The sequence below is a fragment of the Triturus cristatus genome, chromosome 6 (genome assembly GCF_964204655.1).
Source record: "Triturus cristatus chromosome 6, aTriCri1.1, whole genome shotgun sequence".
NCBI lineage: Eukaryota > Metazoa > Chordata > Amphibia > Caudata > Salamandridae > Triturus > Triturus cristatus.
In genome coordinates this window covers 1791666777-1791682624 of record NC_140589.1, presented here as the reverse complement: position 1 = coordinate 1791682624, position 15848 = coordinate 1791666777, and the positions used below count along the sequence as shown (strand labels likewise).

Sequence of the window (15848 nt, the reverse complement as noted above, 5' to 3'; positions counted from 1 at the left end):
TCCACTACAACAACCTAACCACTACATTGCAAGGTATATCTATCTAAGCCGATGTGGCGCTATTACCCTATGACATAGTACTACGGTTGATGTAGTGAATGCAATATTATTGTAGATGGATATTATTGTTCAGGATGTACTGGCATCTGAATATATCTTGCGGTGCAAATACACCTTTTATGAGTGTAAAATCCCAACAACTAATCAGGAATGGTGGTGTTTTGGCTATGTATATAGGGTTTTCCAATTGCGGAAGAATTTTCCCATGACCAAATTAGCTCACAGAGTCTTGTGTGGCTGTTCCACAGTGGGTCCATCTGCAAAAGCTGGTAATAAGTTTGTGAGTATTGACAAACAATTAGCAGATAGTTCTCTTTTTTGGAAATGGTCATAGCTTTAATTCTGATAAGAGAAGGCATACATATGTTTTTAGAATGGGTATGAGAGGGGAACACCACAAAAAAATGTTGGTGGTATAAGCAGAGCAGTACAATTACATGAAAGCAACTCGAGATGCTCATTCTCTTCGTATTTCCTTTTTTTGTTTTTGTTTTTTAGGTGTTTTTATTAGCCATCAGTTAGATACATTAAAAATACATAGCACAGATAAACAATATATGCTGTCTTTAAAACACAAAGAAAAGAGCACAAAGAAAAATAAAGAGAAATTTAGTTTCAACGAATTTGCAAATATTGACATCAAATAATATATTATAAACACTATGACGGCTAGTCCCACTGAATTCTCGAGCAGACCCTTTCTAATTTTGCCCTTGAGCTTGTACCCCTAGCTTTTTCTAAAGCCAATTCCATTTCATAGCCCCACCTCAGTAATACCCCAAATTCCGTGATTTTCGTACTCGATGATTGGATCCATGCCCTGGCAATACACAAACGAGCACAATCAAAATCATAGACTTTGGTAAATTGCCTGGATGGGCAACTATCCCCAATAAGATCTCTTTCTCAGTTAAATGAATATCCTTACCTAGTAATTTACTCAGCTTGTGGGCAACCTCAACCCAGAACATGTTCAACTTTGAACAGGTAATAAACATGTGTCGGAGATCAGCAGCATATTCATTACACTTCGGGCAGTATAACTTAAGTGAAACGTGAGTCGTAGCCCACTTAGAAATAACCTCTGGGGTATAATATAACATGAACAAAGTCCGATGTTGCTGTAACTTTAAATTAATTGAGGTTACTGCAGTATTCATTATAGCCAAAGATTCATGTAGATCCTCTTTTTTAATATCGATTACAAAAATCCGATTTAATTTAGCAACAATCTGTAGGCTATCGTCTTTAGCAGCCGATAAGAATCTCTGGTAAACTTTCCCAATGCAGCCTTTGCCTGAAATCTGAAAAATTGCATATAATACCTCAGTTGGGCATGGTAAAGCTGATAAGCCCTCTCCATGAATACAGTAATCCCTGACTTGAAGATTTTAAAAAAATGAGTTATGTGCTACCCCAAATTCTTCTTTCCGCGATGCGAATGATTGAAAACCTTGCTCATCGTACAACTGCCCAAGCTGTGTTATGCCACAACATTGCCATCCTCTCCCCACAGAATCAAAAAATATATCAGAAAATCTCGGGTCACACCAAAGAAGAGTGAACTCATGCAATTCTGGCAATACATAAGCTTTACATATATCTTGCCAAATCCGGGCTATATGTCGAACTATCTTAAAATGAACCCTTTTATAGTAGTTTGGGTCAGCCATTTTATACAATAGGAACCCCATGTTCGGGCCACAGGCCAGCTGGTACGCAAACCAAATCTTAACCACACCGGGCCTCTTAAGTAGACTCTGAATCCTATTTACGAAAAGCGGCCCAGAAATAAGCTTTAAAGTCTGGGAGCTTGACGCCTTGTTCATATGTTAGTTTAATAAACCTCAGAGCTCTCCTTGCCCTCCGATAACCCCATATATAGCTTACTATAGCACTATCTAGTCGCTTAAAAAGTGACATAGGGACCCTCAGTGGGATAGTACGAAACAAATAGAGGAATTTTGGTAGAATATTCATTTTTACTGCGTTACATCGCCCAATAGCCCAATAACAGTAAGTGGCAGCTTATGCCAGCTATGCATATCAGCAACAACCTTTTTAAGCAAAGGCTCATAGTTTAAAGATATAATGTCCTCAGTATGAAAGCTAAGACTGACTCCAAGATAAGTAGCGGTTCTTGTGATTCCTAGCGAAAGTGGGGCTCATTCAAGTTCAACATTTTTAAGTTAAGCTTGTAACCTGAATAAGACCCAAAGCGCTGAGCCTCTTGAATAATCGTAGCCATAGCTTCTGCCGGTCTCGTAGTATATACAGCAATATTGTCTGCATACGCAGTTACTTTTAAAACAATACCATTGAAGGTCACCGGAGAAATAAAAATATTCTGGAGCAAGTGCCTAATAAAGGGCTCAATGTAAAGAGCAAATAGTAGTGGGGATAACGGGAATCCCTACCGAGTGCCACTCTGGATACTGAAAAAAGAAGAAAATAGGCCATTAAGCCTAATGGCGGCAGTTGGTTTACAATATAATTTCTGAACTGCCGAGATAAACCTCCGGCTGAGACCTAAACATGATATCGTCTGCCACAAAGACCCCCAAGTCACTCGGTCGAAGGCCTTCTCGGCATCAAGCATCAGCATCCCTATCTGCTGGTTGAGGTGACCGGCTATATCAAATGCTGCAATAGCTGTGTTTATGTGTGCGGCTGTGTCACGACCCGGAACAAAACTGTGCTGTTGTTCAGATGGGTAAATGGGTCAGAGGAGCTAGACGAGAAGCAAGAAGTTTTGAAAAATGTTTAACGTCCGCATTTATTAGGGATATTGGTCAATATGAACTCCGATCCTCCATAGGTTTCCTCTTTTTTGGAAATACAATAATGTTGGTTATATTCCAGGATATCGGGCACTTACCCGCCACACAGTATTCCATTGACTAGCTCTAAAAATAAAACCGGACCAATATATCCTTAAAAGTTTTGTAAAACTCAAGAGGAATGTTATCTTCAACTACTGCTTTGCCGGAGGGTGATGCACTGATTGCTAAATACATCTCTGATAGATCCGCATTTCGATCCAATTGGTCAGATTGAAGGGAGTCCAAGACAGGCATTGCACTATCTTGTATATATTCGATAGCTAAATGCTGATCAAAACTGACTGAGTCACTATAGAGATCTGCGTAGAATAGTCTAAATTGATCTATTATATCTTGTGATTTAGTATAAACTAATCCATCTGCCCCTTTAATTTGTTTAACATATGACTTAGCCCTCTGATCTGCCAGTTGGTAGGCCAAAACCCGTCCGACCCGTTCTCCATATTCATATTGTCTCGTTCTAAACTTATAAAAGCTATTAGCTGCTCTGTCCTTAAGCCCTCTACTGAGCGCACCTCTTACTTCAATAAGCTGGAGGTAAATCACAGCTTCACCAACATCCTTAAGGGCAATTGCTCGAGCATGTAACTGCTCTAATTCGGTGTACCTTCTATGCTCTTTCTCTACCAAACTTGCATTGAGCCGATTCTGCTTAATAATAAATTGAAATGTTGCCCCTCTCACATATGCCTTCAGACAGTCCCAGACTATTGCACAAGATGCACTATGTTGATTATTCTCTATGTATTCTCTCAGCGTTCCTTGCATATGTGTTAAGTAGTCAGAATTACTAAGAAGGTGCCTGGGAAATAAAAATTATTTTATTGACTCTTTCCCCTCGAGCTGAAAATATGCTGTGAGCATAATTGGATTGTGATCTGATGTAACTTTCAGACAGACCTCCATAGAAGAATTTTCAAACATAACTTTATTGGCAAAAATCATATCAATTCTGGAATAATGTTTGTGTGGATTTGAAAAAAAAGTATAGCCTGGTAATGTGGGATAGCGTTTTCGGCAGACGTCCTCCATTTGATGTATGTGAAGTAAATCATGTATAGCTGCCCTCATTTGGACCATTCGAACTCGTGCTGAAGTGTTTGTAGTATCGATTTTTTAAATCTAAAATACAATTAAAATCTCCCATAACTATAAGCTCCCCAGCCCATGCCAATAGTTCAGAACACAAAAAGGAAATAACCTCCGGGCAGTCAACATTAGGGCCATAAACCATATAAATCGTAACCTTGCGACCAAAGATTTGAAGTTGGGCAATTGCCTATCTTCCCTTAGTATAGGCCAAAGTGCATAAAACCGATATTGTGCTTTGTTTAGACTTCAGCAAAGCCACCCCACGAATAGAAACTGACTGTGAAGTGCACACAATCATATCATAACCAAGTTGTTTAAAAAGCGTTCGATCCTTGAAAGCCAAGTGCGTTTCAGCAAGCCCAACTATGTGAGGTTTAAACAACTTAAGTTCTTTTGCGACCAATCGTCTTTTATTGGCCTGATTAAGCCCAGAAACATTCCAACTCATAAATTTAACAGGTTTTGTAAATTCAAACCGGTCTTCATCCCCCAGATTAACCGTTCCTTAGTCCTGTGCTCTATCTGTGCGTTTTTAACTACAACTTTGCTTTTTATCCCCGTCCCTCCCCAACTCCCACACCCAAAATACCCCCGTGTCTTAGAAAAGGAATCACCCCCCTTCCTTGCTGTCCTAAGGTGACAGCATACAGAGGACGCCCACCCCACCACCCCCCCAAGAACCCCACCTAACCCACCGTATCCCATCCACACCACCAATAATTGAACAAACCATAGCAAAAAAAAAAAGGAGAAATACTAGGAGCCCACTAAAGAGACCAATATTAGCAATACCCAATACGGCATAAAAAAAAAAAAAAGTCTACACAGACATAGTTGGAGACTAATTGCTAATTATCAGTCATCCCTTTTTAAAGCCATCACCAAAGTCAGATCAGTCTTTAGAAGTAGGTTGCCACTTAGAGAGTGCCTTTTTAGCCTCCTGTTCACTGAAAAAGAAGTGTGTACTACCATCCTTAATGATTTTTAGTTGTGCTGGTTCCTGTAAAAAAACCTGCGAACAAACGGCTTTAAAGGGATCCATAAGTTGACGGAGCTGCCAGCGCCTGTCCATAGTTGATTTACATAAATCTGAGCGTACAAAGAAAGACATAATATCTATTTTAACAGGGGCCGTAGGCCGTGCCTTGAACAAAATTGCTTGGCGAAGCAAAAAGTTGCCCAAAAACACAAGAATAGGCCTTGAGAAGTTAGGTTTAACTTGATTACTTTGGGAAAGGAATAGAGGCAATCTGTGTGCTCGCTGAACTTGTGTGTCCATGTCCCAGTCTTCTAAGTCAGGGAAGGCCTTTCGGAACAGATTTACAATGAATGCCTGTGGGTCAGGGCCCTCTTTGCCTTCCGGAATCCCAAAGATCCCCAAATTCTGCCGCCGCTGTCGGTTTTCGAGATCTTCGATCTTGAATTGCATAATAGACATTTGAGAGTCATGAGATTTCACCAAGTTCACCGTTTGAATATTGACCTCCTCTACGGCTGCTACCCGTTGTTGAAGATGAGAGACCTCAGAGATTGATGGGAGACCTTGACAGTCACTTCTGATAAAGCTTGCTTAATTTCAATACTGTCAACCTTGGCCTGTTGATAGTAATCTTGTCCTTCCTTTCTCTGAATGGCGAATGCCTGCATAATTCTGGAAAGTGAGGGTTCATCATCCTCACCCTCCCTGTCCTCCCTGCCAACCATGTGGATATGCTAAGTATGATTGGCGTTACTCACACTTCCTATTTCTTTAGTAGGCAGCGTTAAAGAAGATACTAGCGAAGGCATAGGAAGCGCCGTAAACAGAGAAGTTGGAGAAGTAGTAGACCCCACAACTTGTACTGTCTCCATAACTGTTGACATTAGAGTGGAGCCTTGAACCCCGTCATGTGTCCCATTTTGCAGGTTACCCTGAGCATGCGAATCCTCAGCCCCCCCCGCCAGCAATCGGAGGAGCCTCAAGGGTTTTTGTAAGAATAGCCCCCACATCCAGACAACTATTGTGCGAGGTAACCATTAAGATATTGCCAGGGTCCCCTGGATTAGATAACCTGGAGATGATTGATTTGACCTCACCTTTGGAGGCAACCCACTTCCCCAGTGGGCTCACCCCGTGCCTATCTTTGCAGTATTTGCTGTTCCCTTCAGCCGTCCCAGCACCTCTGTCGCCTGAACCTTAGCTACAGATCTCCGACCTTTGCCACCTTTGCCTTTACCCGCCCTTGCTGGTTTGAAGCTGTTCCCTTTAGCAGCTCTTCCCACCTCCAGAGTGTTAGTTTTAGGGCTGTAAAAGGCATCAGAAGAGAGGTCTGGGCAGTCAGGCTGTCTGAATTTCATAACAATATTGCTCCCGTTGCCTTTGGAAACACTAACACTGGCCTCCTCCTTACAGATAGCGTTTGTGCAATTTTCGACATTTTTATCGCACACTTCGCCAAGATCAATACTTAGAGGGTCAATGTTTAACTGGCTCATATCTGCCAATAGATTGTGTCCAGCCAACCCACAGGACTCGACAGCACAAGCCAAAACAGAGTCAATGTCAGTGGAAACAGTATAGACCAGAGAAAGAGTTTTTTTGGGCACTTTCTCATAAACAGGCTCTGCCACAGCTTGTTCTTGGATTGATGCAGGGGACAAAATAGTACTGCCATGAATTGGTTTAGAAGATACAGTAGACGCTGTATTTATATCAGAGCCCCAGCCCTCGTGTACAGCGGCATTAAGAACTTCAGCCATCTGAAAACCCGGAATGGCTATCTCTGAGCCACAGGACCGGAGGAGTACCGCCACCCTCCGGGAGCGCAGCAGTTTCAGAATAGGTTTTCCGACTTGGGGGGCAGCTGAAGTACCAAACCCTGAATTACCTAAGCTGGTTGTATCAGCAAATACCGTATCGCTTACCAGCACCTCTCTGGGAAGAACTCTGCTGCTCTCCAGTTCCCCCGAAACATCCACAACCTCCGTTAGCCCCCCGGATTCCATCTGTGCCTCCTCTCATCCCTGGCGAGTGGTGCATGGCGGAGCCATCCCCTTCTCAAGGCAGTGACCAAGCCGTGTGGACGCCCCCCTGCAGCTGCTAAGAATTCTCCTGTAGCATCCAGTATCGGAAGATTGCAGAGGTAATGGCGGTTTCAGCAGATTTCTAGTTGAATACCACCTCACTGCGCGGCCGCCATATACCGCTCTGCTTAACTGCACAATCCGGCACATCCAGGTGCAAGGTGAGGGCGAGCTACCGCCGCAAACGTTAGCTGATTAGCTTTTGAAGACTTAGTTGGAAATTAATTTTTTACAAATTATCCTTATCAGTCTCTCTGGGTATTAAATCCTCACTGCTTCAAAAAATGATGACGGTGGCATGCGGGACCAACCTCGTTTCAGCCGGATTCTGAGGAGAGGCAGAGGCAGGCGTCCTCCGAGTGCGGAATCAATCCGCCATCTTCCTTTCCTCCCTTCTTATTTCCACATACAGAAATGTACATTTCTGTGTGTGTAATTAGGGACAGACATGAGTCCTCTTGAGAATGTATCACAGTTGTGGATTCCCAAGAGTACTCCAAGAATTCTTGCTAAATACCTGAAAGGTCTGAAATGAACATAAAGGTAGGTAGGAGTCTACTTCAGCAACTATCTGATTAATAAGAAATTGTTGATGTGAAAAATAGACACTGGAAGCCACATTGGCCATTAAAAATAAATTAATATAGAATATAGTAAGGCGATCTTAATTTCAAAATCCATGCGTCCAATCCCCCTGCTTTGCACAGGCAAAAGCTGTGCTCAGCGGGTGAGTTGGCTGAATATGAACAAAAGACCCCGAAATTTACTGAAAAAAACCAAAGGCTAAAGTTACGTGTTAGTTAGGTATGGTATTAAGGTTGTAACTGGCATTAAAAATACATAGCACTGAAAAAAACAAAGGTTAAAGTGAGGTCATACTTAGATTTTGAAATAACTCAAAAACTAAGGTTTCAAAAAAAAAAAAACCACTGAAATTCACCAGTTATAATTTACTGAGCTAACTATAATTTAGACCCGCACCATGCCCTGCTTATGAACTCACATTTTATATCACTCATGGTATGGTAAATGCCAATATTTATGACATCGCTGATGACTCCTCAAATACCAACATTGATGACATTACTGATGACATCAAACAATTATTGCGACATCACCCTATATGGCTTGTAGACTTGAGGTGATTGTTAAGTCTGCTGCTTATCTGCCACCTGAGAACCCGAGAACCACAGCTGCAGGCTGGAACTGCCTTTTACTTGGGTCTGTTTCCATTTGTGTCTCTGGAATACTGGCTTTTGCTCCTTCTCTCTTCAACTCCAAAATGGCAATCACATGCTTGAGGATTTGTAGCTGAGTTTTAAGGTATCCAAGTCAGGCTTTAGTAATTTTTTCTTTTCCCTTTACAACATGGTTGTGCCTCCCTTGGTTTCTTCCTGACTTTCTCAATCCATTATCATTTTTGTCATGTGGTGTTTGATGTAATTTCCTTTTCTTCTTCTTTTACTATTTAAAGGCCTCAGTCTGTGTGAAGGGTGTGCCACAACAAAGCCATTTTTATTCTCTTATTTCCCCACTTCCTCCACATGCTGATCCTGCCTCTTTGCTCTTGGGACTTGCTCCTCCAGATTCCTGACTACTGGTTTTCTCTAATCCTGTGAAGAACTCATAAGCAAGGATAATTTTTACTCCTTTGATTTTTTTCCTCCGACAGAAATGGCAGCTTCTTGAGGGCACTTACCTTCTAAATATTTCACTGTGTGGTGACATTGTGGCCTCCGGAAACAGTTGATCTTACCTCGGACAGCGGATGACCCCAATCTAGATAAAGGGTAAGTGCTCAGCCCTGAAGATTGCAAAGCCAAAAACTTCTGACTGTTTCTGAAATGGATCCTGGTGTTGGCCTGTGTCCTTGAGCAACAAATTATGGATTGGACCAATTGAGGACCGATAATATTGCCCTTCATCAAGGTATCCATGCCATCACCGCCTCAACATCAAAGGATTCTGAATATCGTATGGGGATGAAGGAGTTTTTAGACGGCCTGGTGGTTTTTCCTTTCAATAGCGACAATTTTCCTCTGACTGATCCAAAGTTGAATATTTGATTGGTTGCTTGAGTGGTGCAGCTCTGGCCTGGGCAACTCCTCTAGTAGTTGCTGGAGATCCTTCCTGAATAATTATGCAGATTTTTTGGGCAAAGTTCAAGAAGATATTTGAGAGTCCGGATCATAAAGCTTCTGCCTAATGCATTCAGGTTCACTAGTTTAACTAGATTACTTTATGGGAAGGTTACAGGAGGAGGTAAAGGGTGAGCTGGTCAGAATTCCCTGAGCTTCCTAGTTTTTTTTAACTTCTGGACCAGGTTCTCCTGATTGAACTTCGAGGAGAATGTAAAAACAGGGAAGTCTGAGATTCACTTCTACTCCTTCTTCCTGAATCTTTAGGCATACTGAGCCAATTGCTGAGCCAGTTGTTCCTTTTTCTAAGGGGCCTGATGAGACAATGCAGTTTAAATCATCTGCTAGAAGTCCTTTGTTCAATAGAAAAAGGGAACGAAGATGTACGGGACATTTGTGCCTCTACTGGGAGAGTCCTAAGCATCAGCTTCAGGCTTTTACTGTTCAACCCTCCAGGCCACAGGAAACTGCCAGGTTCCATCTTTTGCAGGGGATAAATGGGCAGGGCATTTCATTCTCCCTAAAGTTTTTAGTTCCTCTGGGGTATCCAATTCACACTTTTTGTATTGTAGTTGACCCTTTAAGTGTCTCGTGTCCATTTTTTTTGTTACTGCCCTGTTTGATTCCAATACCTTTGGCATGTATATCAACTTGAGTTGTGCCCAGACACCCCAAATTATGATCACATGTCATTTCTGGATCACGTTCAAACAATCAACAGATCTCCTTCAACTTCAGGTCTTGTGGCCTCCATCACAGTTCCACATTTAGAGTCTTCATGCATTCATAAGCAGATGGTTGCCTTTGATCTAATCTTATCTCCTACCTTTGCCATAGTGCTTGGGATACCCTGCTAACTGTTACTAGGAAGTAAGCTTTTGGGCTCCTGTGGTACAAGAAGTATCTGAAGACCAGTCTGAAGATACAACCAGCCAGACTTTGAACATTACTTGGCTTACAAGGAATATTATTGTCTTTCCGATGCCTAGTTCTGCATCTCTCCCTCCTCATAGAGATTTGGATTGTGCAATCCTAAACATACTCGTAGACATAATCTCCTGTGGTAGAATGTACTCTGTCCCAGCAAGAGAAACAAGTTCTGAAGGAACATTTGGATGATAATAATGACCTGATTGTCCAGTCTACAGTACCCAGCTCCACTTTTCTTCATCCCAGGGCTGAGACCTTGCTTCAATTAACATAAGATCTCCATTAAAGGACTATTACCAGCTTCCACTCATCAAAGTCATACTTGAGATCCTTTGTGGTGCGAAATATTTTGCAAAGTTAGATCTCTATGGAGCTTACCATCTGCTCTGGATTAGGGAAAGTGGTGAGTAGAACATTGTCTTTCGAACACTCTAAGGACACTATGAATATCGGAAGATGCCCTACGGTCTAACCAATGTTCCAGAAGTTTTTCAGTGGTTCATCATTAGCATGTTCTCTGACATCCTGAACTGGTTTCTTGTGGTATACCTGGAGGATATTCTGATCTTCTTTGCTTCTCTTCTGAAGCACTGATTCCATGTTCAGTCCTTCTTCGTCTCATGGAAACCAATCTATCCTGTAAGGTGAAGTGTGAATTCAAATGGACAGAAGTGCAGTCTCTGCAGTATTGTCTTTCACAAGGTAGATTGCCTATGGACTTTCTTAAGAGCTCTGCCATTTTGGACCGGCCAACCTACAAGTCCATCCCAGAGATACAGAGTTTTTAGGACTGCTTAACTTTTATAGACATTAAAAACTTTGCTGAAATGACCTGTTGCTTTTCAGCCCCCTCTGAAGAAGGATAACCTAACTAAAGGTTTATTATCTGACTCCAAATTTCACAAAACGGGCATTTAAGATTGGGTCCTTAGGATTTAGAAAGGTAATTATGACCTGTTGTAATGTCTTGTATGTATTTGATTAAACAGTTTCCTAGGAGGTTTTCAAATTTGACAGTAAGACCGGGCAAATGGAGACCACATCAATTAATGCTTCTTCTGATTGTTAACAAAGTCTGCATATTTTGCCTTCTCTTGATGAGTCCCTCTTTGAGGTATGGTCAAGAAAGGGTAGCCAGCCAAAACAGAATAAACAAAAATTTATGTTTTATAGAACTTGAGTACCTGGTCGAGAAGTATGCTTGAGCATGCAAAGTGGTATAGCTATCAATTATCATCCAGGCGTGTGAGAATTTATTCTGTATCTGTAAATCCTGACAGCGTGATATGTTCCTCATATTTTTATTGAGAAGTTTTTAAAAAATTGTTAAAGTGACTGGTGCTTTCCATAGGTTTTCTGCTTGGTGATTAGTCAGAGCTGCTTCCATATAACGATGTGCAGGGATATTGGTGCCACTGTTAGCTGGTTCATCCCATTATAATTTACTTAGGCAATATCTTGTACTGATCTGAATTTAAAAGCACATTTTAGGAAGGCTCTTTGACGTGCAGTTTCTTGCTTTATAATCTCAAACTCCAAGTGAACTTGTGCCGGAGATGCTGATTTTGGCATACGAAACGAAGTTTTAAAACATTTTGTAACTTTTTTATCCAGGGTAAGTGCATTCAACCCATCGAGGGCTTGATAGAGCGCTTACAGCACTCTAAATTGTATGAGTGCACCATACTCATGGTTTAAACACGCTCACATGTATTTTTATCGTTTGCAGTGTTTTATGATTATTAAGATGAATTTAACCGACGTTATCTTCACATTGAAATGTAGAGTGCACATTCTAGTAGGATTTTACATGTATTAGAACATTCATAATTCATGTATATGTAATGTGCAAGACAAAATTATATTTGTGCAATGTAACCATGTTTAGTTTAAGTTGCCTGAACTGTAGGCCCACTTTATGGAGTTCTTGACGATTTCACTTCTCCTTGGCCGCTCAAAACATTAATTAAATGAATCTCTTTTGTACTCGAAAGTAGCATGTTCTCATCCTACTGCAGGTGCAGGAATTCAGCCTCGTTATTCTTAGATTTAAGGAGATATCCGGAATGTCTTTGAAGAAGACTGGAAGGTGAGAAGGGAGGACTCCTTTCGTGCCTGGCCTGTCTGGGAACCAAGGCCACTGGAAGATGAAGAATAATTAATTAAAGCTACTGGAAAGTTACTGAAATGATACAATAGAGAAGTTGACCAAATGAATCATTTGGGGCTGAACTTTGTCTGTTTTGATATGATGCGCAGGGACAGTCTAGAGACTTCTGCTGATTCTCAGAGGAGAAGGAGCATCTTAGAGCGAGCTCCATTGCCTTAAGCTAGGAAACCCATTTGACGTGAGTACTTCTTAGGAAGTCAACACGTGCTGACACCTTTGGAAAATGATATACGTGAAATATGTAGGACCCTCAATTAGAGTAGAGTAGGGAAAGATTATTTTCCTTTGTTTTGTTTTACTTCCAGATGAAAAGAGAACTTGACTCAGCTTCTATTCTTTGCTGTATTTTCATTTTGGAGTTTATCATATTATGCCTTTTATTCCGGATAAACTATATTCGTAAAATTGGCTCTGTATTGATTTTCATGTACCTGTATACTCTTATACTAAGATGTAAAAAAATATATATATTTTTGGCCTTATAATAAGTCCATAAAACTAGAATTCGGAGTCTGTGGTCCATTAGAGTATGTCTAAATTTGAGAGTATAACAATGACTTGTTTACTCCCCTCTAACACTTTTAGCAAGCAAATAAAAGACCATCAGTTGTAACTTAATAGAAGACAGATTTGGCGTAATCAAATGGTAGCAGAGGATCCTTCGCTTCTAAAAGAGAGGGCAAAAAAGATAAATTAAGAGTAGGATTGGAAGAACATAGAACTTGGATCGAGCAGAAGACGGTGAGAGCTGATAGAGTTTGGCGGATGCTGACGGTGCGGCGGAAACAGTGGTAGCGTGAGTATGAATTTGTGTGGTGTGTTAGATTGCAGTGATGAATTAATTGTGTGATGTCTTGCGGAGTTTAAATGCTAGTTGAGTGATTGTGGGTTTATCGGTTTACTGGTTTGGAAAGGTGCGGATCAGGAAGTTTCGTTAGCAGACTCAAGAGAAGTCCAAGATCCTGGGATAGTTTTGTATTTGTAATTGTCTGATCAATAGTGTGGTTGTCGTGAAGCACTATCGGCAATCCATTTGTGATAGGGAACCTTGGGGCATATGTATCAAGCAAATTTTTAATCGCAAACGCTGCGATTCGCAAAATACAGCGTTTGCGATTAAAAATTCGCAAAACGGGATGTATTAGGCAAAATCCCATCGCAAAATTAAGGAATTGCTAATTTAGCGATTTCTTAATTTTGCGTAAGCATTTAAGAAATCGCAAATTGCGATTTCTTAAATGAAATGTAAAAAGCACCCAAGTTGTGCGAATTATCCTTAAGAAATCGCAAATTACCACCAACTTCCAGTTGGTGGTAATTTGCGATTTCCTTTCAAAATGCACTATTTTTAATTTTGCAAAGTGCCACGTGACGCTCATACATGCCCTTAGGGCATGTATGTGCGCCATATGCACACACATGCTCATTTCAGGGGTGCATCAGGGTGTCATCATGACACCCTTGCACCTTTGAAATTATTCTCAAATAGCGATTAGCAAATTGCGAATTCGCTATTTGAGAATTACTTCCCATTCATTCCTATGGGTCTCCTGGCCCATAGAAATGAATGGGCAGGTATTCCTTAATTGCGATTTCGCAATTTGCTAATCGCAATTAAGGAATTTTAAGAAATCGCAAAAAGTTTGCAATTTTTTAAATACATCCCGTTTTGCAATTCTCAAATAGCGATTCTTTAAAAATCGCTATTTGAGAATCGCAAATGGTGATGTTGATACATATGCCCCCTTGTGTGCATGCAGGAGTAAGTCGCGGTAGAAAGCCTCAGGTACCGGGGGTGGTCTATGGCGATTGAGTGATCAATGCAGGTCGAGGGTCACAGCGGATGAATGTTCTTGTGAGAGTGTATTATCGATCTTTTAGTAGACAGACAATTATTGTTTTATGTAACTGTGAGTTATTGTGGCTGTGTAGGAGCAGTTACTTGGTTTAATAACTTTGGATATACAGTTACTGGTAGTGTGAATGTGCAAGTGAGTGTACGAGCTGAAAGTGTAAAGGCGGGTGAGCTGCTGCAAAGAGTGAGCAGTGACGTCAGTGCGTGCCGCTTGGATAGGTCGTCGGTGTAATGCCGCATTGGGATAGGTCGAAGTGTGTCCGAAGTCCAATACTGGCATTTAGGTCGCAAATAATTGATTTTCATGATGAAATGTTTTAAGGTGTTGCGAGATTTGTTTAGAGGCGACACAGGGGTGGTGACTCGAGTAGGACAAGAAGTGCCGCCAGAGGACACCCCGGCATATAATATGGCAACAAATGTAGGATTACATACTATAGTGTGGCCGCAAACTTGGCACAAAATCAGAGAAAGAGGGTGATTTGGCTTTCCCTCGCTATGGGTCATTCCGAATGGAGGTACTGCATCAGCTGAGGGGAGTGATGTCTTCTCTGAAACCTCCACCTAGACCAATAAAATTTGAGGCATTAGATGCATGGATGAGAGCATCAATAGTGAAGAAAAGAGAAGCTTTGCAGGGAAGAATGAAGAAAGCAATGGAGGCTTATCATGACGCCAGATGGGATGCACAGTTGAAGAGGTGGAGAGTAGATACCATAGAGGGGGAACAACTGTATCTATTCAGGCAGTTGGACGGAGGATCTGTGGGAAAAAGTAAGCCAGAATAGAACAGTGACACAGGTGACAGTTTTCTTGATAGACTACTAGCAGAACGTCCTCCTCCTAGTGAATCTAGGTCAGAGCCGGAACAGATACCAAGAATTGAGGAAATGTCAGGACAGGGACGAATGGGTTCGGAGGATCAGACCACCGGTGGGAGAGGGAGGATTAGGTGGAATAGGGTATTCAGCTACTGAGCCAGAAGACTGCATGTAATATGCGGTTGCCGGAAGCACTTACAGTACCAGTTACTATTGGACCAGTGGTTTCGATATATAACCCTAGAGAGAGAATACGTGGAAATCAACATCAGACAGGAGAAAGGGAAGATACTATATCTGGGGGAAGTCTTACAATGAGTGGAACGGGCATGGCTCATATACCCGTGGAAGCCAGTACCCCACTGCCAGCTACAGCGGATCCATCAAGGTTCAATAGTGGGTCAGAGCGAAGGCGAACAGGAGCTTTGGCAAATTCTAGATCAGACATCAGAATGTGGGTTCCACCGGTGAGGGAGTCAATGATACAGAATGAAGAAAGAGAGATGAGACGAGAAGCACCTAGAGAAGCACCGTTGGGGCCACATTTTGTGTCTCCAGGGAATCATTGGAGAAGCTGAAGCTGGGAGAGAAAAAGTCACCCAGTTGTGAGAATGGAAGAAAGGGGGGTTCAAGGAGAACACAAAGTTGCAACAGGGAGGAATTGGGAAGTGAAAAATACCAAAAGATGATACAGGTTGCATTAAAAGCATCGTTGTTAGAGGTGGTGAGATTAAAAGCAGAAATCGATGAGGTAATTGAAGGGAATCTGCCATTAGAAAGAACTGATACTTATGACCCAAGCAAATTGCTATTCATAGCTAAGGACATTACCAGAAAGGCGAAGAGAGCTCATGATGCCTTATCACAATTGGCACG

The 15848-nt window shown here is 41.6% G+C and overlaps 1 protein-coding gene across 1 annotated transcript in view; it reads left to right on the top strand.

Annotated features, from left to right (window-relative positions):
• The window catches only part of LOC146822011 (cysteine-rich secretory protein 2-like), a 326571-nt gene that overhangs the window by 266303 nt on the left and 44420 nt on the right, over positions 1 to 15848 (top strand). The window lies entirely within an intron of this gene.